Source organism: Homarus americanus, unplaced genomic scaffold, assembly GCF_018991925.1.
Source record: "Homarus americanus isolate GMGI-L3 unplaced genomic scaffold, GMGI_Hamer_2.0 scaffold34360, whole genome shotgun sequence".
Classification (NCBI taxonomy): Eukaryota; Metazoa; Arthropoda; class Malacostraca; order Decapoda; family Nephropidae; genus Homarus; species Homarus americanus.
Genome location: NW_024739403.1, coordinates 10,841,382 through 10,866,119, shown reverse-complemented (window position 1 = coordinate 10,866,119; position 24,738 = coordinate 10,841,382). Strand labels below are relative to the sequence as shown.

At 44.6% G+C, this 24,738-nt stretch overlaps 1 protein-coding gene across 1 annotated transcript in view; it reads right to left on the bottom strand.

The window, feature by feature from the left end:
* Positions 1 to 24,738, bottom strand: part of LOC121874640 (juvenile hormone esterase-like) — a 214,271-nt gene that overhangs the window by 34,576 nt on the left and 154,957 nt on the right. The gene's annotated exons all lie outside the window — the stretch shown is intronic.

Genomic DNA, 24,738 nt, shown 5'->3' with positions numbered 1-24,738 from the left:
CTGCCAGCAGCTCCAGCTCGATGGTAGCATAGAGAGACTCAGCATCGGTGAGAAAGTGAGAGCCACACTGTACGAGCCGGTACTTTCCTCCACCGTGATCCTGGAGAAGGGCGTAACCAACCCCGTACAGGCGCGAGGCGTCTGTCTGGAGGACGGTGGGGAGCGCTGGGTGGACTTGACAGGGCCTCCTTCACCTTATGAAAGGCGAGGTCGTGGTCAGGGGCCCACGTAAAAGTCCTCTTGGGGCTCATCAGGGGGCGGAGAGGCCCGGCAGTGGCGGAGACGTCAGGAGAAAATTCTGCCAGCTGGTTCACCAGGCCCATGAAAGACCTGAGATCCTTAAGGTTGGCAGGTTTTGCAAAGTCCGCTATGGCGCGAACTTTCTCCGAGTCCGCAGCAATGCCATCCCTTGATAGTCGGTAGCCGCAGAAAGACACTGCAGGTGCGGCCAAGACGAACTTCTCGGCATTCAGAGTGCGTCCTACACCTGGTCAGTACCTCGTCGATGTGGCGAAGATGCGTCAGGTAGTCCTCATCGTAGAGGAAGATGTCATCCACTACCTTCACGCAGTTGGTCACGCCTTGAAGTGCCATGTCACCACGGAGATGGAAGGCGTCCCCCGTAGCAGCGAATCCCATAGGGCCACGGCAGTAGCGGAAGCGTCCGTAAGGCGTGAAGAAAGTGGTCAGTGGTTGATCCTCCTTCTTCAGTGAGATCTGCCAGTAACCGCAGAGGGCGTCCATTGTCGAAAAGTGCCGTACCTTCGGGTTCACACTCCGTATAGCTGCAAAAGGTGTGGGTGAAGGGTGGGCGGGACAGGACACCTGGATGTTAAGCTTAGACAAGTCGGTAGTAATCCGCACTCCTCCGTTAGTCTTAGCCACAGTGACTAGAGGGTGGCACCAAGGGGGCAGGTCGTCACCAACAGGTACGATGACACCCTGGGCCACCATGGAATCCAGTTCCTTCTTGACTGAATCCCTGAAGGTGAGAGGGATCAACCGGGGAGTGTGTATGGCAAACGGCTGCGCATCTTCCCGCAGGTGTATCCTCATAGGCGGACCCGCCATAGCCTTCAGTGGTGTGGTCCGTAGGGCCTCCTTCAACACCAGCACTTCCGAGTACTCCTTCAGGAAGTAGGCCCTTGCGGCTGAAGGAGACATCTTGCTGTGAAGAGGAAGTAGCCGTGACTTGGGTGGAGGCGGGGCGGGAGTGGACGCGGGTTCTGAGCAGCTCTGAGCGGCAGCGCCAGGTGCGTCGCTCGTTCACTCACGCACCCTGCTGGCGGTGTACCGAGCAGCTGGGATCTGCTCGGGAAAGTATCTGGGCACCACGCCTAACTTCTTGCAGTGCTCCCACGACAACAAGGGTGTAGCGAAAGTAGGCTGCACGTACATTCATCCCTGACATGACCTGTTGCCATAGGTGATCTCTGCTTGAATGGAGCCCACAGCGTCTGGCATCTGGGAACCGTCCGCATTGTAGTACAGCAGCTGCGTCGGTGGTCCCAGGTCGCGTTTGGTGAGGTCCAGTTTCTGGAGGTGCTTCAAGCCTATCACCGTAGTATCAGCGCCTGCGTCCGGTATCACCTCGATGTGACCCGACACATCACCGTGTGTGACGGCGACGCGGATGGTAGGGGAAGGGGTAGCCCTGGGGCGTGTGGTCGATTCCACCCTCCTAATGTGACTCAGCTGCTGCTTGGGGCTGCGTGGGCCATCTGGAGGGGGCTGTGTGCAAACCACCCCGAGGGAAGTGCGCTGCTTTCCTCCTCGTCTCGGGCTTTTGGGCTTGGGTTGGCGGCCTGACACTTGTGGCCTCGTGCAGGGCACCTGTCTGTGTTAGACCAGTGGCCCTTACGGTCACATCCACGACACAGTGCGTCGGCGGCCGGGCATGTCTTGGGGCTGTGCTGCTTTCCACAGCTGCCACAGGAAGCACTAGGCGGAGACGTGGAAGAACGTGCGGCAGTTTTCACGTTGTTGGCCGCCTTCTTACCCTTCTTGTAATGTGAGATAGCTCTCACAGCAGGTGGGGCCCGTAAGGCAGAGGTGGCGTACTTGGTGGCCTCGTATGACCGACAATCAGTCACTACCACCTGGAGTGTGGAGGAAGCGTCCAGGGGGATGAGTCGCTGCACCAACTCTTCTTGCCTGACACCTGTCAAGATCCCGTGCTTGATCAAGGCTTCTTCACATTCCTGGCTGTGCACCTTGCAGACGTCGATCTCCTCCAACCAACTCTTTAAACGTACAAAAAAGTCGTCAAAGGATTCATTCTCCGCCTGCTTGCAGTTGGTGAAGGCGTGGTGACGCAAAGCCTCGTTATTCCGACCTTTAACATGCTCCTGTAAAAGGTCGAGCACATCCGTCACTGAAGACGTAGAATCGGGAGGCATTTACAACGTGTGCTCCAAAACTCTCTGGGTCTCCAGCGACAAACACATCCGCAGTTGGATAAGCTGTTTGTTTGGAGGCAGGCTATCAAGGTCCACCATAGTGGAGTATTCTGTCCACCGCCGCCTCCACTCACGAAAAAGCTGAAACGTGACGTCTGGTGAGAGGGCGGGTGGGGGTTGAACAGATGCCTTGGGAGCTGTTGGAGTAGCAAGAGTGCCTGGAGGACGCTGGTGTGGTGGAGGTGGGAGGGTATTGGCGCCTTGATGCGCGCTACCTGCGAGTGAGGGAGGGTGGGTTAGCGCCAGGGCCGTCAATATTGCATCAAAGCGCGCCTTTTCCTCCTCTCTTCGCATCTCCTCCCTCTGAAATTCCGTCTCTCTGCATCTCTCGTCCCTGTCGTCCATCCACCTCAGAATTGTGGCAATGTCCGTCGCTGGAGGTGGAGGATGAGAGGCAGTGGGCACAGAAGCTCCATCTGCGCCCGGTAGAGGGGAAGGTGGGGAGTCGTGTCTCCCATCTTGATGTTGTCCCTTCTTACCGCCCATCTTAGTATGCTTGAACTGCGTTGTTTAGAATATAAAGTGGCGCCTCATCAGCTCGAACCACACATATATATGACGTAAACAGCACAGAAATAACGCATAGAGCCCACTGTTCTGTCCGTGAGTGCGTGCGTGCGTGCGTGTGTGTGTGTGTGTGTCTGAGAGAGCAGATCGTGGTGGCCTTAATGCGGGTGGCTAGAGCCGCTGTGGAGGTAAGAACGTTAGTGTCTCCTCGGATGTCACACGAGAAGGATGTACGCCTGCGTGCTCCATGGGTACCACAAAAAACAGGCCAATGCTCAACTCTCAGCTCTAGACACACTAATACACTGACACTAACACTGCCACCGTCACTAAAACGCACTGTGACGGCGCAACACTGCACGTTGCGGCGAAACACAACACACTAAGCATCACCGGCAGACGTAACTGTCTCGGCATTGTTCACAACACTTGTAAGTCCACAGATCCTACTCACTGCGCCATGAAGGTTCCAAGTTTTCCCTGAAGAAGGCAGTGATGGGTAGGGAAACGCCGGGTAACACTGAAGTCCATTTATTAATGGATAGGAGAAATACAAGTAGTGACTAGCGGGTGCCTTGCCCGACCCACAGAGTCAGACTGAGACTGCCTTGCCATATGGCAGCCTCAGGGCAATGTTGCCACATAACATGTGCAGTGTTGCCACGTAATTACATACATAGATGCTACTCGGCACAGTAGCTTAGATACATAACCTACAGTACGTGCCAGAGAATTTTTATTGCCAGATTTGAAACCAGCTCCTCAAAATTACCAAAAGGAAGCTGCTCTGAACCATGTTGCGGAAAAAAATTTAAATTTGTTGCCCAGTGTAATTATTATTTAATTTTACATTATTTATTTTTTATACATTGCATTATCCATTTTACATTATTTATCATTATTATTATTATTATTAATTGTTACATTATTATAATATTAATACATTCAATGACGTTACTGACTGGACAAAATGTATTCTCTGCCAGACTCACAAAAAAGAGACCCAATAAATCCAAATGCAAGGAAGTTGCAGTTGGTGTTGCATATTTGGCCAGAGACTTGTTGCGAGACCAAAGTTATCATCATGTTAGGAGGTCTTCGCACAAAAATGGCTACCTTAAGGTTACTGGGACATTGGCTGGACATCAGTGCATGGAGAGAGGCATTCATCAACGCTCAAATTGCACCTGCTGTCACCACGAACTCATTCATTAAGGCATCACATGTAGTAAAAACATGACACGCCCCCCAGGTCATCCTCTACAGTCTGCAATCTTGTTGCGAGAACCATATTTAAGTGCTAATGTCACTGAAACATTATGCAGGTGGATTGAACGCAGAAGCAAAGAAAGTCCTCTGTTTAATTTCTGGATGACAGTGTCACATCCCGAGAAACTATTACTGTTATTTGTGAGTTCCATCAGAGAAGGTCACTCTGCCTTATATGTAGAGAGCATTGGGCAGCTTGTAACATGGTTCTTTAGCTTGGACCATGTTCACTATGCAAGGTGGATGTCGGCCCATGTTCGAGACATTGCTAGTCTGTGGCAGACCCACCCACTTGTGGCAAGTGAATTCGCGAAGGGCAACTTTGTTGCAAGAAATTCACAGAGGGCATCCTCATCATTCTCTATTAACCAAACTCACAAACAGCGTAATGCACTGGTAAAGGGTGATGGGAGTGTTCTAGGAATTACACAAAACCCTTAAGTATTGCATCGCTGAATGGTTTCTTGACCTGAAATTGCCTGAATTACACAACAATTTGAAGCCCAAAGCATTACTGAAACACATCTTACTGAACTCCACGAACAGAGTGTATCTACCCATGCAATGTTTGCCAAACAAGTCTCCCTACCCCCACCACCTACATCGGGAATTTTCCACCACATCGAAACCAAAGGACCACCAGTCTTTTCACGCCCTCGCCGCCTGCGCCCTGAGCTCCTGAACACAGCCAAAGTAGAATTCAACAAACTACTGCAAGACGGCATCATTCGCCCTTCAAGGAGTCCCTGGGCATCGCCTCTTCACATGGTTCCTAAGCAAACACCCGGCGAGTGGAGGGTGTGTGGCGACTACAGAGCCCTGAATCTCGTCACCAAACCTGACAGGTACCCTATTCCGCATGTCCAGGACTTTCACCACAAACTTCATGGCAAGACTATCTTCTCGAAGATCGACTTGGAGCGTGCCTTCCACCAGATCCCAGTAGCACCGGCAGATACCCAGAAGACAGCCATCACCACTCTGTTTGGACTCTTCGAGTACACTTTCATGAGTTTTAGCTTACGCAATGCAGCACAGACTTTCCAGAGGTTCATGGACCATATGCTTCGCGACCTCGATTTTGTCACCATCTACATTGACGACATCCTCGTCGCATCTTCGACGCCTGCCGAGCACCGCCACCACCTACAACTCCTTCTCCAACGCCTGCAGAACAACAACATGAAAGTTCATCCTGCTAAGTGCGTCTTTGGAACCTCGGCCATCGATTTCCTCGGTCACAGAGTCTCGCCCAGTGGCATACAACCCCTACCACAGAAGATAACTGCGATTAGGGAGTTCCCCAAACCTGAAACGGCGAAGAAACTCCGAGAATTCCTGGGTTTAGTCAACTACTACCACCGCTTCATTGACAAAGCTGCCACCGTCCTAGCCCCCCTACACGACCTTCTCAAGGGACGCCCAAAGAAGTCTCACAAGTCTCTCGTGTGGACTCAAGAGGCTGCCACGGCATTCACCACTATCAAACAGCACATTACACGCCTCACCCTCCTGGCCCACCCCGCACCTAACGCCCGGACCACTCTCACAACAGACACTTCTTCTACTGCAGTGGGCGCCGTCTTACAGCAGGAGATCAACGGAATTTTCATGCCCGTTGCTTTCTTCTCACAAGGCTTCAACCACCACACCTCAAGTACAGCGCTTTTGATCGAGAACTCCTGGCCATATACCTGGCTGTCAAACATTTCCAGCACTTCCTCGAGGCCCGTCAGTTCACCATCTTCACTGATCACAAGCCCCTCGTCCACGCCTTCGCTTCAGCTTCCCAGTCACATACACCTCGTGTCCTGCGCCACTTGGCTTACATCTCAGAGTTCTCCAGCGACGTCCAACACATTAAAGGCAGCCACAACGAGATCGCCGACGCCCTCTCTCGTTGTATATCCACCATTCTTCCCTCATCTCCACCCATTGATTATGGGCAGCTAGCCGCGGCTCAAGAGAAAGACGAAGACCTGGCAGCATACAAGACATCCCCCTCAGGCCTCATACTCCAAGAACTCCCTGTTTCTGGCACAAAGATAAAATTGTGGTGCGACGTATCCTGTGGACAGCCTAGACCGTTTGTGCCTCACGTCCACCGCCGCGCTGTTTTCGACCGCATCCATGGTCTCAGCCACCCGGGTGTGCGGGCCTCCCAGCGCCTCCTCACGCAACGTGTCGTCTGGCCCGGCATCAAGTCTGATACTAAGAAATGGGCTGCCCAGTGCCTGGCCTGCCAGTCCTCCAAAATACATCGTCACATACGGGCCCCCTTACAAACCTTCCCTATTCCCAAAGGACGCTTTCAAGTAGTACACCTCGACATTTTGGGACCTCTACCATCATCCTACGGTAGCACCTACATCTTCACCTGCATCGACCGTTTCACCAGGTGGACAGAAGCAATTCCTATGCCCAACGCTACAGCAGAGACTACTGTCCGCGCCTTCATGTCCGGTTGGGTTTCCCGTTTTGGCCCCCCCGCAACCGTAATCACTGACCGAGGAGTACAGTTTGAGTCACAACTCTGGCAGCACCTCCTACAGTTCCTCGGCACGTCTAGACAACGCACTACAGCATACCACCCTCAAGCCAACGGCATGGTAGAGCGTTTTCACCGGCAGCTGAAGGACGCACTCAAGGCACAGCACGACCCTTACAGCTGAACTGATGCGCTTCCCTTAGTGCTCCTCGGCATCCGTGCGTCACACAAGGAGGATATGGACTGTAGCCCAGCAGATCTGACACTAGGTGAGCCCCTTCGGCTACCCGGGGATTTCTCACTTCCTCCTGATCCCAACCAAACCACTCCAGCCGTTCGTCACGACTTACTCCAAAAGCTACGACAAGCAGTTTCTGCATTCAGAGCTACTGCTCCACGCCAGCCTACTCGGCGCCCTGGACACATCCCTCCTGCACTACTCACAGCCGAGTATGTTTTCGTCAGGCATGATGCTCACCGCAACCCATTACAACGCCCCTACGATGGACCCTTCCAGGTGGTTACCCGTTCAGCAAAGTTCCTGACAATTATCCGGAATGGCAGACATGACACCGTCAGCATAGACCGAGTCAAACCGGCCACCTTACCCGTCGGGCCCCCAGCCCAGCAGCACCATCAACAAACTACGCCTGCACCAGTCTACCCGCAGTTACCACCGGCAGCAACACCACGCCCACGACATTTCTGGGCACCCTCTTTTCACCCTCATGTACACCCTGTTCCTGCTGTAGAACCTGCGCCTGTCATAGACCCTCCTCCTGTCATAGAACCTGAACCTGTAATAGACCTCCCTTCTATCATAGAACCTGCTCCTGCCATGGACCCTCCTCCTGACGCAGCCCCTGCAGCAGCAGGGGCACAACAACCATTGCTTGTACAACCTCCTCTAATCCCAAACCCTCTTTCTCCTCCTAATTCTCCCACAGGTTTTGTGTCACTAGACGGAGTTGTTACACGTAGCGGTCGAGTCGTACATACACCTGCCCGGTATGTGTTATGTGTGGGACACAACCCGGACAACATCCAGCCTCCCGCCGCGCCGGGAGGGGAGGGGGAGTATTGTAGTGGACTTCTCCCCTACAACTGCGTAGCCGCAGCCACCAGATGCTACCATCTTCCCTAGCAACCAAACTGGCGGCAAGCGAGCGGCGTCACCAGATGTCACCGTATCCTAGCAACGGAACCAAAGACCGGCGACTTTCTCGGGTTTTCCCAACATGACTCATAGGTGACTCACGGCTGCTGGGTATATTAGCTCTGTCTCTCCATTGAGATTCATTCTGGCCCATCTTCCTGAACACACAACACCTCCTCCAGCAAGCTCCACGCTGTCCAACATTCATTCAACCAGGAGGCCAGCAACAGGCAACATCTTCTCTAACGAAGCTCCTGCACATCTACCTCCTTCAACACGCTACTCACCGAACGTCTCTACTGAGCAGCTCCTCACCACACGGCACCTCCAGCACCAGACTGTCTATCATATAACTTATATTATACAAGAAAACCACCTTAGAGTTTCCATCCATCCTGAGTGCTAGACAACATTATACCACGAATTCCTACACTAGTCTTCCTGAAAGTTTATAGCCTCAGGAAATTTTTGGTATCTAGCTCCAGATGTTGATGTCATTGTATTGGACGGTGCAGCTGTTATCAGCTGTTATGCATATGCCAAACCCCATTTCCTGCCATACATTTGTATTTTATTGCTATTATTTATATTTAATTTTTACGGGGATTAGCCCACCCGGGCACATCGGTCACTGACCCACATCGGGACTTGGGGAGCAAAATAATAATAATAATAATAATAATAATAATAATAATAATAATAATAATAATAATAATAATAATCATAATCATAATCATAATCATAATCATAATAATAATAATAATAATAATAATAATGATGATGATGATGATGATGATGATGATGATGATGATGATGATGATGATAATTCCTAGTAAATAAAAAATACAAAATTGAAAATACAATAATAATAATAATAATAATAATAATAATAATAATAATAATAATAATAATAATAATAATAATAATAATAATAATAATAATAATAATAATAATAATAATAATAATAACAATAATAATAATAATAACACTATTACTAATACTAATAATAAAGAAATACAAAAATTAAAAAAAAATGATAAATAATGAGAAACATTGTTGTTTTGTCAATAGTAAGAGAAACAATTGAGACCCTGCAATTGTGTGTAATTGAGGCAGAAAGTCAGTCAGCAACCTGGGACTTGGTCACAATTTGTGTGATGCCATATGGCAGCAGGGTCTACCATTAGACAACCGTGGCTGGACAGATGGCCGAAGGGCATTTGGCCGACGGATGTTTCACTGACGGACATTTGACCGAACGGACATCGAGCCGACGGACATTTGGCCGAACGGACAATAGACCGAAAGGACAAATGGCCGAACGGACATTTGGCCGTGTAGTGGACGTCTCCCCTACAAACTAACTGCGTAGCAGCCCACCACCTGCTATCACATTCCAATGTGCCGCCTTCCCTAGCAACCAACCAGATGTTACCGTATCTTAGCAACGAAACTATTCACCGGCTACTTCTCGGGTTTTCCCACCATGACTCATAGCGGCTGCTGCGGGGTATATAAGCTCTGTCTCTCCCTTGAGATTCAGTCAGACCATTCTTTTTGAACAAGCAACACCTCCTCCTCTGCCGCTGCCTGGCGACCCTCGCCTCTCCTCCGCCTGCCTGGCGGTCCTCGCTCCCGCCAGCGAGCATGTCCTTCTCTGAGCTTCCTCACCAACCAATTCTCATTCTGCCCATTTTCCTGAACAAGCAACATCTCCTCCAGCAAGCTCCACGCTGTTAACATTTCATTCAACCAGGAGGCCAGCAACAGGCAACACCTTCTCTAACGAAGCTCCTGCACATCTACCTCCTTCAACACGATACTCACCGAACGTCTTCTACTGAGCTGCTCCCCACTACACGGCATCTCCAGCACCAGACTGTCTATCATATAACTTATATATAATACAAGAAAACCACATTAGAGTTTCCTTCCATCCTGAGTGCTAGACAACATTAATATCTCGATACCCCTACAAATGGTGACTCCCGGAGATTAGCACTCACACAGGATGGAGGAGACACTGATCATGCTCCCAGTCTTCAAGCAGACACCGGCTCCTCTTCCTGCCCCAAGCACCACATTCTGACGACCCCAGCACACCCGTCCTGCCTCAGACGCCGACCCCGGCCCAGCAGTACCTGCCGTGAGGGAAGCACACAACATCCATCGCCTCCACACCCCCTCTTTTCTCCCTCAGGTACTCCCTGCTAATGTCCTGCACCCTGCTGCTGTCGTGGACCCAGCTGCTGTCACGAGCCCTAACCCGCTTCTGCTGACCCAGCCCTTGCTCCTGATTCAGGCCCACACACACCCCAGCAGGCGCATCTGACGACCCTGTACCTGTCGTGAGGGAAGCACAACATCCATCGCCTCCACACACCCTTTTTCTCCCTTCTCCCACAGATAGTGTGTATCTAGACAGTTGTATTTCAGCGATCGGCTCATCACGCCATCGCCGTTGTCTCACATGAGGCATGCACCGCCCGGTCTTCCTCACATGTGCTAAGCAACTCTACAATCAACAAGTCTCCTACACCGCCTGGAGGGGAGGGGGAGTATTGTAGTGGACGTCTCCCCTACAAACTAACTGCGTAGCAGCCCACCACCTGCTATCACATTCCAATGTGCCGCCTTCCCTAGCAACCAACCAGATGTTACCGTATCTTAGCAACGAAACTATTCACCGGCTACTTCTCGGGTTTTCCCACCATGACTCATAGCGGCTGCTGCGGGGTATATAAGCTCTGTCTCTCCATTGAGATTCAGTCTGACCAATCTTCTTGAACAAGCAACACCTCCTCCTCTGCCGCTGCCTGGCGACCCTCGCCTCTCCTCCGCCTGCCTGGCGGTCCTCGCTCCCGCCAGCGAGCATGTCCTTCTCTGAGCTTCCTCACCAACCAACTCTCATTCTGGCCATTTTCCTGAACAAGCAACATCTCCTCCAGCAAGCTCCACGCTGTTAACATTTCATTCAACCAGGAGGCCAGCAACAGGCAACATCTTCTCTAACGAAGCTCCTGCACATCTACCTCCTTCAACAAGCTACTCACCGCACGTCTCTACCAAGCAGCCCCTCACCACACAGCACCTCCAGCACCAGACTTTCTATCATATAACTTATATATTATACAAGAAAACCACATTAGAGTTTCCTTCCATCCTGAGTGCTAGACAACATTAATATCTCGATACCCCTACAGCCGAATGGACATATGGCCTTTTTCTTTTTTTTTCTTTCTTCTTTGCAATGTATTTTTTGCTCATTTACTAAAGGATAAAAGATATTAATTGCAATGTAATTGCTTTATAAAAATTGCTTCTGTCTTGTGCTTAATATCTGGTAGACGTCAGAAATAATCTGCATTATTCGGAAACAATTAGCATTACTTTCCCCAATTTCAATTTAATTCGTAAATTACAAGGACTGAGAGAGGTTTATGTACACAGGGTGACCTTACAAAACATGAGGTCAGGTCAAAAACATGACATCCGCTAATCCACACACCAACACCAACACAAACACAAATGAAAGGGCGACGTAACTAGTCATGTTAAGTCAGGTGAAGTTTTTAGCCACGTCCCAAACTAACCAAACGTTAGCCCTGCTTGCCTGGACTCGGATGCAGTCCCTCTTCACAGGTTGTAAAGGTAAGCCGATATTTTTATTGTTGTTGTTATTATTATTATTATTATTATTATTATTATTATTATTATTATTATTACTTTATTTAATATTTGTTTCTTTTAAGACCATGGAATTCATACCAACGACAAGAGAAGGAAGAAGGCTTTTGCTTGACGGCTACGTCTACATCGTTGATAAACGGAAAGACAATGTAATATATTGGAGATGTGAACGCCAATATCTTCCCAGGCGGTAGTGCCTCCCTGATTGGTAGCTGCCTCATACCTACTACCTATTTTCTGCCTACTACTTATTGACATTACCATGCCAAGGTAATTTTGTCCAATGTGCAGACACAGATTCAGAAATGCCAGTGCGTTGAAGACAACTCTGTCATATCTAAGAACTGACAGAACTGCTTAAGAATCGATTACAAAGCAGATACTGGCGTTTCACACAGATAGTCAAGTAAGATCGACTATTGGGAAGGATATCATCTGCTTGCAAAGTCATGACACAAGTGCACTGGCTCCATCTAATCATGAGGAGGCCGTTGGAAGGATCTTTTTACATGTTGCAGATGCAGTGCTTTTGTGGGCATTGGCATGAAAACTGCATGGCAAGTGTGGAAAATTGTTGATGATGTGGCACATGCATTTGCAGACCTGTTAGAAAAGAACTATTTTTCAGAAGAATGCTTAGCTACACTTGATCGCTATACTGTGTTACTATATGATCAAACAAGCCCTGTTGAATCCGTTACTATTGCTGTTCACTCTAAAAGGCAGACAAAAAGAGAACGTTCCACCATCAAAGACAGCTCTGAGTCAACACATACGACTCACAACATACCAAGATGCATTCATTTGTGGACAGATTCTGCAACCAAATACAGTATGTCTTTTCTGAGTCCAGTAGACTTGGGATGAACCATTCAGGAAGTTAAAGGTCACTCTGGACAGTTATTATCTGAAGCTAATGATGCCTGCAGAGAACTTATATCATGTGGATGCAAGAAGGGACATAAAGGAATATACAAATGTAAAAATGCAGCTCTCATGTGTACAGCACTATGCCAGTGCTCTGGAGAGAGTGGTAATTGAAGTTATGTTAACTACTATGCCAGTGCTTTGGAAAGTGGGACTTATTTCGTAATAATAGATTGTATTGACGTGCATCAACAGATTTCAAGTGTTCTTTGTATATTATACTGATACAGTACATAATGTTTTCGTGCTTAACATATACACAGCTATTGCTATGTCACAATTTTAGATATTATGTAATTTTTTTCTATTACCAGCATTTTAAAGATCTAATGGAGGTGTTCAAACAATCTAACTGACATTCTTATCTAAATCACTGTTTAATAAAGGTTTTCTAGTTACATATAAGCGTGAAGTCGTGAAGAACATTTATTTTCGTAGTTATTTTGGAAAATGGCAGCCACTCCTAAACTAGGATGTGTTCCGAGTGTTTCCACATTAAAAACTGATCACAATATGGTCCTATACAACTCCTGAAAGTTTCATGCTTTATCACATGCTGAAGTTTTCATAGCAAATATGAAACATATCTGCCCTACTACTTAACCCATCCACCCAGACCTGTAAAGCAAACAATCATAGTAGGAGTGACATTTGACGACTCCCTCACCATGAAACACCACATTACCACGAAGGCAGCAATAGCACAAATGGCACTCACAGGCATACAAACATTCAGAAGTGCAACAATAAAAACCAAATCACACTTATAGAATACTAATACGCATACGCACCTAACACACTCCTGTTAGCAGCAGCAACCAACACCAAGAAACTACAAGTCATACAGAATAAACCAATGGGTTCATACACAACACACGCTGGACATCCTTCACCACAAACAAACAACTACATGAACACAGCAACATTCAACCACTCAACATGCATTGGAGACTATTAGGAGACAAACAGACAGAAAACTTAACCACAATAATGGCAGGAATAATTGGCGACTTCATACTTCACCACAAATACAGAAACAGGAACTTCTCCTGGTGTAGTCCAGAGGTGGGATGAGCCTTATTCTCTGGCAAGGACACTGCTCGGCAAGCGTCCGTGCCAATTTGGAGCTAATGTAGGTTCAGGCTCCAGGTACAGTCCTGGTTAGCACCCTAGACCTATTACTGCCTACCCTAACCACATGGTGCGACTGCTGAAGCAAGCGCCCTACACTGTAGGATGAACTCAACTTCAATAACAATAACACTCATATATCTACACCTGGGTGGCTTGAGAACAAATCCAAGTACAACATATCGAGCTCCTCTGAGTTCAGATATTCTCCTTTCACACTCCACGCAGACTCTGATAGCGTAATAGTAATGTCGTAACTAATGAGGTTTATCCGAGGTGCGATTATCCGTAAGAAAGTCAGGGAACTATTCCTCACTTTCTTCTTAAAAAACTCTATGACGATTCCTTCATAGTTCCATACCATAAATACTCTGACATTTAAAAATCAGATATTCAGAACTCTTCCTTTGAGACCAGAGCTTCTCCTCTCACCACTCCACTCAAATTCAGACGGCACAAGGGCAGCACCATAGCTAATGAAGTGTATCCGAGGTACGTTTACTGCTAGTTAAATCAGAGAACAAATTATCACTTTCTTCTTAAAGAAAACTTTTCGACGATACCCTACCGAAAACACCCCAGCGTGCCAACCTACGACCTGTTTTCATGGAAGAGCAAATAAGACAGCTGATCACCATAATGACAGTGACCATTCCCCCTATATTAAAGGACACGGTACCAGCACTGAAAACATACTAAATGTGGTTATGACACAGCTCACAGAATAGATGCAAGAAAACCAGACCCCCCAGAACACCACAACTACAACTGGAATAGACGACCCCTTTGAGTCAGATACCAGACACGAAAAAGAACTCGCCATGCAAGAGAACGCCCACAACCGTGAAGCCTCCTCCTTCCAACAGATCTCGAGGAACAGAACACCAAGCACAGTCCGTCAGTAAACACACGATCATAGACAAGAGCGACAACACCCTAAACAGAGCAGAAACACCTTCGAAATAACTCGAAAAACAATAGAGCCCTGCTGGTACCCGAGAAACAGCCACCATTGATCCCACAATTCTTTGTGGACGACGAGGAGAGCGATTCAACCATGAACGGCGAGAACAACGACAGGGTAATAGAGCGCACACACACACACACACACACACACACACACACACTACTTTGCTATTACTCGGAAACGAGTATGACGATCATCCAGCTATGATAAAATTATATTAGTTATTAAGGATGTTACCTCTTTCGTGAGCTCTGTGGTGAATAGAGAGGCTGATGCGGGACCGGCACGATCGTTCACAGATGTTGCACATGGAGGGGGCTACATCTAATGAGGGAGGAGCGGCAGCAGCGTCTTTCTGGTGTTGGCTTTTGTCTGCTCCTCCAAGCGTTACGGTGTAGAGTAATCGTCTCCCAATTGAGGGAGGTCGAATTGGCACTTTTTCAGGTTTGTCTTAAGACTATCCTCATACCTTTTCAGTTGCCCGCCAGCGTTACGTTTACGTTTACCTATATCTCGCTGCCATATAACAGGGTGGGGAAGACCACTGGTCGATATACGTGCAACTTTGTAGATAATTTCAGCTCCCTACAACTGAAGACATGAGTACAGAGTCTGCCAAAGGCTTGACATGGACATCTGATTCGATTTGAATCTCGTCATCAATGTCTGCGGTGGTGGACAGGTAGGAGCCGAATACCGAAAGTGGGTAACATTAGAGAGGGTAGTACCGTTAAGTTGGATGGATGGTGGAAGTGTGGCTGAACCAGGGGCAGGCTGAAAGAGAATCTGAGTCTTACGTACATTCACCTCAAGGCTGGTGTGCATACATATCTGCACAAGTATTCAGGCTCTCCTGTAGGTCGGGTTCAGTGTGAGCATACAGAGTGAGTGAGTGAGGACGTGCCCCATGGCGCTCCGCAGCATCCAAGGTCATCACGTCGACCTGTAGCTAATTTAAGGCAGTTCAGTACTTCTACGGGAAGACAGAGCGTATTTTCAAGGTGTCAGTGACTGTGAGTGCTAGACTTGTGAATATGTGCGTTCAAGTGTCACGATACCATCACACCGACCTATTCCAGCTGAAGTCTGGTGCTGGCTATCCTCCACCCCACACCATCTAATATACTATAGGACTAGCCGTGTGTGTATCTGATCTGGGCAGCCAAAACAGCACAATCGTTTTTCATCAAACTAGGTGGAAAAATCGCAAAAAATTCGTAGAGTGGAACAAACCTGGTCCCATATCGATGGTTTCTTTAGGAAGCCATTACATAACCATTTTATTTACGCTGGAAACGATGCAAGTCTACGGACTTGGTGCACCCTCATTCGCTATACGCTGTCAGCCAGCATTTGCAGTTATCGTACGGCTCCCTCCTCCTCCTCCGCCCACTTTTTTTCTTAGCCTACTTTTTTTAATGTTGTTTGGATTAGTAAAGGAAGGAAGATGAGTAAATAGAAGAATCAAGAAAGGGAAACAGAAAATAGTTAGAGATAACAAGTGGGGGGGAGCTGAGTTTCATCATGCGTCTGGATGCGCAGTTTCAACGTTACCAGACGACCTTACAGCTACAGTGCATACTTATTCCTGTGGCTCATGGAAAAGGAGAAGAGATAAAAAGATAATAACAGGAATGCATGGAGAAGATGACTACAATAGACACAGGGTGAATATAGACAGTGAAAAAGACAGGAGGTTGACAAAAATAGACAGATTCATACACGCACAAATAGACAATATGGCAACTAACATGACAGACAGACAGCTGACTGACTGGTTCACATTAGACAAACAGGCAGACACACGCCAACAACGGATGAGACAGACAGATTTGATGACACAAAGAGTACAGATGGGCTTACATTCAAACACCACGCAGACGAACAGACAGTTGAGATGGCAATAGACGGATAGACTCGAGACAGATTAGAAGGCATTTATAAACAAGAATAACACCAAATTGACCATAGCTGCGCCAGTGAGGGCAGGAGGTCTTATATTCACCAGTGTAAATAATATGACGCATTGAAAACTAACACCCTCGCGGGGAAAGAACATCGATGGTCGGTCAGTCATGTGAGATGGGCCTAAAACTGACAAACGTAGATGATGACTATGATGACTTAACACAGGTGATGACTTAAGCAGATGGTGACTAATCTAACCAGAATCAAGGTCACTTCTCTTCATAATATAATTTATTTCGGAATGATCATTCATAATATTTTTTTTTTATGATTTTAACCTCTCCTTATGGCGAATATTTCTTTAACTAATTATTCTAACCTTTATTCTATTCCATGATTATAACAACCACAACCATGATTATAACAACCAGGACCATGATTATAACAACCAGGACCATGATTATAACAACCAGGATTATGATTATAACAACCAGGACCATGATTATAACAACCACGACCATGAATATAACAACCACGACCATGATTAAAACAACCACGACCATGATTATAACAACCACGACCATGATTATAACACCTACGACTATGATTATAACAACCACGACCATGATTATAACAACCACGACCATGACTATAACAACCACGACCATGATTATAACAACCACGACCATGATTATAACAACCACGACCATGATTATAACAACCACGACCCATGATTATAACAACCACGTCTATGATTATAACAACCACGGCCATGATTATAACGACCACAAATATGATTACAACAATCTTGACTATGATTACAACAACCACGACCATGATTATAACAACGGCGACTATGATTATAACAACCACGACCATGATTATAACAACCACGACTATGATTATAACATGCACGACCATAAATATAACAAGCACGACCATGAATATAACAACCACGACTATGATCATAACCACGACTATGATTATAACAACCACGACCATGATTATAACAACCACGACCATTATTATAACAACCACGAACATGATTATAACACCCACAAATATGATTATAACAACCACGACCATGATTATAACACTCACGACCATGATTATAACAACCACGACTATGATCATAACCGCGACCATGATTATAAAAACCACGACCATGATTATAACAACCACGATCATGGTTATAAAAACCAAGACCATGATTGTAACAATCTGCGACTATGATTATAACAACCGACCATGAATTATAACAACCACGACCATGATTATAACAATCTCGACCCATGATTATAACAACCCGACCATGATTATAATAAGCACGACCATGAATATAACAGCACGACCGCCAGTTATAACAACCACCACGACCGCCAGTTATAACAACCACGACCCATGATCATAACAACCGACCCATGATCTGCATAACAACCACGACCCGCCAGTTATAACAACCCGACCATGATTATAACAACCACGACCATGATTATAACAACCGACCGCCAGTTATAACAACCGGCCATGATTATAACAACCACGACCATGATTATAACAACCGACCCGCCAGTCATAACAACCACGACCCATGATTATAACAACCACGACCATGATTGTAACAATCACGACCCGCAGTTATAACAACCACGACCATGATTATAACAAAGCACGACCATGAATATAACAACCACGACCATGATTATAACAACCACGACCGCCAGTTATAACAACTACGACCGCCCAGTTATAACAACCACGACCGCGATCATAACAACCACGACCCATGATTATGACAACCACAACCATGATTATAACAACCACGACCCGCCAGTTATAACAAAGCACGACCATGAATATAACAACCGACCATGATTATAACAACCTGACCCATGATCATAACAACCCACGGCCCGCCAGTTATAACAACCACGACCATGATTATAACAACCCGACCATGATTATAACAACCACGACCATGATTATAACAACCACGACCATGATTATAACAACCACGACCGCCAGTTATAACAACCTGACCCATGATCCTTAACCCACGACCCATGATTATAACAGCCGACCACCGCCAGTTATAACAACCACGACCATGATTATAAACAACCGACCATGATTATAACAACCCGACCGCCAGGTGCCGCAAGCACGACCATGATTACCTGCTGTACAATGTGTAATCCCGGCTATGATGATTATAACAACCCGACCATGATTATAACCTTACGACCCATGATTATAACAACCACGACCGCCAGTTATGCCGCCTACGACCATGAATATAACAACCACGACCATGATTATAACAACCACGACCATGATTATAACAACCACGACCATGATTATAACAACCGACCCATGATCATAAAAAGCCACGACCCATGATTATAACGGCCACGACCATGATTATATAACCACGACCATGATTATAACAACCACGACCATGATTATAACAACCCGACCGCAGTTATAACAAAGAAGACCATGAATATAGCAACCCGACCATGATTATAACAACCCGACCATGATTATAACAACCCGACCATGATTATAACAACCGATATGATTATAACAACCACGACTATGAATTATAACCGACCGCGTTCTGTAACCACGACCATGATTATAACAGCGCGACTATGATAATAACTACCGCGACCCATGATTATAACAACCGACCATGATTATAACAACCACGACCATGGTGCATAACAACCGTGCCATGATTATAACAAAGACCATGAATATAACAACCGACCATGATTATAACAACCACGACCGCGGTTATAACAACCGACCATGATTATAACAATCACGACCGCCAGTTATAACAACCACGACCATGATTATAACAATCACGACTATGATTATAACAACCACGACCATGATTATAACAACCACGACCATGATTATAACAACCACGACCATGATTATAACAACACGACCATGATTATAACAAAGAAGACCATGAATATAACAGCACGACCGCGGTGCAGCGACCATGATTATATAGCCACGACCATGATTACTGTAATCACGACCATGATTATATAACAACCGTGCATGATTTAACAATCACGACTATGATTATAACAACCACGACCGCAGTTATATTAACAAAGAAGGCCATGAATATAACAACCGACCGCCAGTTATAACCAACCACGACCATGATTATAACAACCGGCCATGATTATAACAATCACGACCATGATTATAACAACAACCGACCATGATTATAACAATCACGACTATAGTTATAACCAACCGACCATAGTTATATAGCCACGACCATGATTATAACAACCACGACCATGATTATAACAACAACCACGACCATGATGTTATAACAAAAGACGCGAATATAACAACCGACCATGGTATAACCGACCATGATTATAACAACGACGACCATGATTGCCAACAATCCGCGACCATGATTATAACAACCGACCATGATTATAACAATCACATTATGATTATAACAACCACACGACCATGATTATAACTACGACCATGATTATAACAACCGACTATGATAATATAGCCGACCATGATTATATAATCCACGACTATGATTACCAACAACCACGACCATGATTATAACAACCGACCCTTGATTATAACAAACACATTGCGCCAGTTATAACAAGCGACCATGAATAATATAACAACTACGACCATGATTATAACAAAGCGACCATGAATATAACGACCGACCATGATTATAACAACCACGACCATGATTATAACAACCTGACCATGATTATAACAAAGATATGAATATAACAACCACGACCATGATTATAACCCGACCGCCAGTTATAACAACCACGACCGCCAGTTATAACAACCGACCGCGGTGCATAGCAAGGCCGCGGTTAACAACAACCACGACTATGATTATAACAGCAACCACGACCATGATTATAACAACCACGACCGCCAGTTATAACAACCACGATATGATAATAACTACCGCGACCCATGATTACTAACAACCCGACCGCCAGTTATAACAACCGACCATGATTATAACAAGCACGACCATGATTATAACCAAAGACCATGAAGAATATAACAACCCACGACCATGATTATAACAACCACGACCGCCCAGTTATAACAACCCGACCGCCATTATAACAATCAAAGCCGCGGTTATAACAACCACGACCGCCAGTTATAACAATCACGACTATGATTATAACAACCCGGCCATGATTATAACAACCACGACCATGATTATAACAACCACGACTATGATAATGTAATCACGACTGTGATTTATAACAACCGACCATGATTATAACAACCACGACCCGCAAATATAACAAACACGACCAAGTTATATACGGCACGACCTGAACGCAACCCGACCATGAATACTTCGCCTTACGACTGCGCGAGAATTATAACAGCGACCATGATTATAACAGCGCGACCATGATTATAACAAAGAAGACCATGAATATAACAACCACGACCATGATTATAACAACCACGACCATGATTACCTGTAACAACCACGACCATGATTATGGCCGTGCAGATTATAACAAACCACGACCATGATTATAACAACCATGACAATGATTATAAAACCACGACTATGATAATAACTACCACGACCCGCGGTTTATAACAACCACGACCGCGTTACAACTGGCACGACCATGAATATAACAACCGACCGCCAGTTATAACAACCGACTGATTCTAACAACCGACTATGATTGACCGACCGAGTATAACAACCCACGACGCCAATTACCAACAACGACCGCGAGTTATATGACGACCGCGATTGTCGACCATGATTATAACAACCGACCGCCGATTATAACAACCACGACCATGATTATATAACCACGACCGCGGTTATAACAACCACGACCCGCAGTCATAACAACCCACGACCCATAGATATAACAACCCGACCATGATTATAACAACCGACCATGATTATAACAACCCGACCATGGTTGCTAACAACCGACCATGATTATAACAACCGACCCACCGCCAGTCATAACAACCACGGCTGATTATAACAACCACGACCATGATTATAACAACCACGACCATGATTATAACAACCACGACCATGATTATAACAACAATATGATTATAGCAAGCGACCATGATTATAACAACCACGACCCATGATCATAACCGACCCGCTGATTATAACAACCACGACCATGATTATAACAACCACGACCATGATTATAACAACCACGACCATGATTATAACAGCCACGACCATGATTATAACAACCACGACCATGATTATAACAACCACGACCATGATTATAACAACCGACTATGATAATAACAATCGACTATGATTATAACAACCGACCCATGATTATAACAACCCGACCGCCAGTTATAACAACCGACCATGATTATAAAAGCGACCATGAATATAACCGACCATGATTATAACAGCGACCATGATTATAACAACCACGACCATGATTATAACAACCGACCCGCGATCATAACAACCCGACCCATGATTATAACAACCACGACCATGATTATAACAGCACGACCGCCAGTTATAACAACCACGACCATGATTATAACAACCACGGCCATGATTATAACAAAAGACCATAGACCTGCGCCAGCCACGACCGCCAGTTATAACAACCGACCATGATTATAACAACCGACTATGATAATAACTACCGCGGCCGCCAGTTATAACAACCACGACCATAGATTATGTAGCCACGACCATGATTATAACAACCACGACCATGATTATAACAAAGACCATGAATATAACAACCCGACCGCCAGTTATAACAACCGACCATGATTATAACAACCGACCGCCAGTTATAACAATCACGCCGCCAGTTATAACAACCACGACCATGATTATAACAATCGATATGATTATAACAACCCGACCATGATTATAACAACCACGACCATGATTATAACAGCGACTATGATAATAACAATCACGACTACCGAGTTATAACAACCGACCGCCAGTTATAACAACCCACACGACCCATGATTCATAAGCAAAACCGCGACCATGATTATAACAACACGACCATGAATATAACAACCGACCGCGGAGTTACTTAAACAAAGCACGACCATGAATATAACAACCGACCATGATTATAACAACCACGACCATGATTATAACAACGACCATGATTAATAAAGACCATGAATATAACAACCGACCATGATTATATGGCACGACCATGGTTTATAACAACCGACCATGATTACAACAACCGGCGACCATGATTATAACAACCACGACCATGATTATAACAACCATGACAATGATTATAAAACCGACTATGATAATAACTACCCGACCCATGATTATAACAACCGACCATGATTATAACAATACGACCGTAGATATAACAACCGACCGCGAGTTATAACAACCGGCTATGATTATAACAGCCGACTATGATTACAACCACGACCAATTATAACAACCACGACTATGATTATAACAACCACGACCATGATTATAACAACCACGACCATGATTATATAACAACCACGACTATGATTATAACAACCACGACCATGATTATAACAACCAAGAATATGAGTATAACAACCACGACCAAGATTATAACAACCACGACCATGATTATAACAACCACGACCATGATTATAACAAACACGACCATGAATATAACAACCACGACCATGATTATAACAACCACGACCATGATTATAACAAACACGACCATGAATATAACAAACTAATGACCATGATTATAACAACCACTTACCATGATATATATATATATATATATATATATATATATATATATATATATATATAGATATATGTATATATATGTATATATATATATATATATATATATATATATATATATATATATATATATGTATATATATATACATATATATATATATATATATATATATGTATATATTGTATATATATATATATATATATATATATATATATATATATATATATATATATATATATATATATATATATATATATATATATATATATATATATATATATATACTGTATATGTATATATATATAAAATTTGGAGGTTTAATGATTTTTGTATGTAACTATAATCAATGTTCACCTTGCTTGTTTCTTAAGATTTTCGTTAACTTTAATTTAACATAATCCAAACAGGGAGGTATTACCCCCTGGGAAGATATTGGAAGCATAATGTATTGTCTAATGGTAGACCCTGCTGCCATATGGCATAACAAAAATTGTGATCAAGTCCCAGGTTGCTGATTTGACTTTCTGCCTCATTTACACACAATTGCAGGGTCTCAATTGTTTTTCTTACTTTGACAACACAATATACATATATCTTTTCTTACTATTTATTATTATTATTGTTATTATTATTATTATTATTATTATTATTATTATTATTATTATTATTATTATCATTATCATTATTATTATTATTATTATTATTATTATTATTAATATATTTTCGCCCCCAGGCCATGATGTGGGTCATTGACCTGTGCTAATCCCATTAAAAAAAATGGCCTGGTGAACAATAAACGATAATGTGAATAAATTGAAATTAATCACTATTTTGATAAACTCCTCGAATTCAGAATGGTGGTATGAGCTGGGATTTGAGCTCGGCTCAGGAGTGCAAATCGGGATTACCCGGATCGGGTAAACTGTTTTATTTTCTTCAATTACGAGCAAGGATTCGAACACAGAAATTTCGGCCAATCACATTTCATTTACACCAATACGACAGACAATCATCATCGCGAGTAATGTTTACAAGATTATGGCGACAACTATGACTCCACGTGTTTTTAAGGAGGAGTAGAAATCTCTTTGCAAATCAAAAGTTACTTTTATTACTAAAATTACAATCGAATTATGATCAAATTATAATGATTTATGGTACTGTGTTACAACGTGGCTGTGTTATTATATGATAACAAAGAAATTCATAGAGGAAGAACAATTACATACAAATTGTTGATATAATCCGAGACAGGTGTCACTATTCATAACTAGAGCAAGATAAATCATTGCAAGGCGTAGTGACCTGGCTAGGTTCGGTTAGGTTAGGTTTCTTTCTGTTCTTTTAACCCTACATTTCCCCTCATTAGTAATGTTAAGAAAAGAATTTACTTTATTAATACATTAAAATCAAAATGCACTCAGCATTGATTCAATTAT